The sequence below is a fragment of the Protobothrops mucrosquamatus genome, unplaced genomic scaffold (assembly GCF_001527695.2).
Source record: "Protobothrops mucrosquamatus isolate PMUCROS unplaced genomic scaffold, P.Mucros_1.0 scaffold22, whole genome shotgun sequence".
In the NCBI taxonomy this organism is placed as follows: domain Eukaryota; kingdom Metazoa; phylum Chordata; class Lepidosauria; order Squamata; family Viperidae; genus Protobothrops; species Protobothrops mucrosquamatus.
This window is the reverse complement of record NW_015386407.1, coordinates 900635-903362: the sequence shown is the minus strand read 5'-3', so window position 1 is coordinate 903362 and position 2728 is coordinate 900635.

The following is a 2728-nucleotide window of genomic DNA, read 5'->3' as shown; positions in this document are numbered from 1 at the left end:
CAAGCCAAGCGCGGGGAGTTGGTGGGCGAAAATGGGTTCCCGAAGCTGCGTCAAGGTGGTCAGTGCGGCCGATGTTCAAGTCCCCCTCCTCCTCCTCTTCCTCCTCTCTCACTCCTCCTCCTCCTCCTCCCTCCCTTTCCTCCTCTTCGTCTCCCACTCCTTCTCCTCCTTCCCTTTTCCTCACCCTCCTCCTCCTCCTCCTCTCTCCCACCTCCCTCCCTTTTCTCCTCTTCCTCCTCTCCCACTCCTCCTCCCCTTCTCCTCCTCCTCCTCGCGCCCTCTTCCCCTTTTCTTCCTCCTCCTCCTCCTCCTCCTCTTCTTCCATCTCTCCCCCACCTCCCTCCCTCCCTCCNNNNTCCCTCCTCCTCCTCTTCCACTTCTCCCCACCTCCCTCCCTCCCTTTTCCTCCTCTTCCTCCTCTCCCATTCCTCCTCCCCCTTCTCCTCCTCCTCCTCCTCGCCCCCTCCTCCCCTTTTCCTCCTCCTCCTCCTCCCCTTTTCCTCCTCCTCCTTCTCCTCTTCCACCTCTCCCCCGCCTCCCTCCCTCCCTTTTCCTTCTCCTCCTCTTCCTCCTCCTCCTCCTCCGTCGCCACCACCACCGCAGCAGCAGCCGCCTCCTTAGCCATTCAGCACCGCGGCAAGCAAGGCGCTCGCCGCTCGGCCGCCTCCAGGCCCTGACCGACGCGCCCTCCGTCCTATCGGCAGGGCCCGGCTGAACCCCCCCCCCTCCCCAGCCGCCCTCCCCCCTGCCCGTGCGCCCAACCCGCGGCCAGGCGGGGGCGTGGCTTCGCCCTGCAACCCGCCCTCCCTCTGGGCTTAGCGAGAGTTATATCAAGAAAGCCAGTTCGGAGGGAAGCAGGCGAGAGGAGAGCCGAGCCGGGAGCGCCAGAGAGAGACCCAGAGAAGCGAGCGAGCGAGCGAGCGGGAGGCAGGCACCTGGACCTCCGGGCTGCCTCCGGGGCAGGAGAGGGGACGAGCCGGCCAGCCAGCCAGCCAAAGGCAGCGGCGAGCGGCTCTGGACCTCTAGCCTTGCCGGGCGAAGTTGGGGCTCCGTCTCCGGAGGCTGCGGGCGGCCCCCTCCCGCGCCCCGCCGCCGATGAGCGCGGCATGGGGACCCGCCGCGGACGGTGCTGGTGGCGGCGGCGGCGGCGCGCCCCGGAGCTGAGAGGCAGAGAAGCAGCCCGGGCTGGCGGGCGGGCGGGCTGGCTGCCTCGGGGGGCTTGAAGCGGGAGCTCAGCCGCGCAGTCGGAGCATCCCCCGCGGGAAGCGGCCACAAGGTCCCGGGCGGCGACGGCGGCGAGGGCGGCGAGGAGAAGCCGAAGGAGGAAGAAGAAGAAGAGGAGGAAGGAGGAGGAGAAGGTGGAGGATGACGCCGACGCCTAAGCCGGACGGAGCGGGGAATTTGTTCTCGGGACTTGGGCATTTGGCCCCGGCCGGGCTCCGGGAAGCCGCGCCGGCCTTTCCCGTCGCCGTCGTCGTCGTCCTTGCTCGCTGATTCCTCTCGCTTCTCGCCAAATGCGCCGCGGAGAGCTGGGGGAAAAAGGAGAAGGAGAAGGAGGAGGAAGAGGAGAAGAAGAAGGAGAAGAAGGAGAAGAAGGAAGGCGCCCGGCTCCCCGCTTGGCTTCCAGCAGTTGGAGAAGCAGCGGCCACGTAAGTGCAAAGTTGCAAGCTCGGGCAACCGAGCCGGTGTGTATATGTGTGTGTGTGTGTGTGCGCGCAAAGGGGAGCCAGGATCGCGGGCAGGGAGGGAGGGAAGGAAGCGATATTTCCTTTCCCCCCCCACACACACACACACCTTGGCTGCTGGCGTTTGGTGGGAGACGAAGCCAAGGGGTGTCAGCCTCCCCCTCCCCATTTTTTATTTTTTTTTTATTATTTTCCTTATTTTGATTTATTTTGTGCTGGCGGCGAGGGAAGAAGGTGAGGAGGACCGCCGGCATCGCCGCGGGGCTTTTAATGCAGATGCAGGCTGGAGCATTCGTCAAACTCTTCCTTCGCCCCCCAACCCATCCACCCACCCACGGTTCCCCAATCTGTATAGCGGCGCCCCGGCTTTTCCCCCTGCCTGCCGTAAGTCGCCCCCGTCCCCCCCTGCTCTGTCTCTTGACCCAATGTTGGAGCTGCGGAAATTTACGCCCGGCTTGCTTGCTGAGAGCAACCCACTGAGGATGGGGGGCATCCGAGGGGCTCTGCTGCTCCCCCCCCCAAAAAAAAAAATAAGCCAGGAGAGCATCTCCCCCCTTTCTGCCTCTTGCCTTTGTAAACAGCGGTTGGGCTGTTGCCCAGCCGCTTCCCAGACCCCTCCTAGCCCCATCTTCTGTTGATTTGGAAGTTGCATTGAAGGGGGGGGGGTGTAGTGGTGATAGTGATGGAGAAATCTGAGCCGTTTTTTTCATTCCCCCCCCCCAACTCTTAGACGGCCACATCTGCTGAAGGTGAGGTTTGGTCTGTCTTCGTGGGGAGGGGGGAGAGGCAGAAGAAGTCCTTCGGTTTCCCTCCTTTAGGTAAAAAAAGGTTAGGAAGTAGCCCACCCCCCCCCCCCCAGCGCGGCGGCTGTAAACGGCTGCAGCCCTGATCTGTCTGGAAAGCTCCTTCTGCAGCTGAGCCCATGCAACAGACCCATCAAAGGCACACAACCGGGCTAGGTAATTTAATTGCGGGGTGGGTGGGGGAAAAATGAGTGGGGGGACTGAAACACGCTTCCAAGAAGCTCCGGCTTCCTTTCGTTT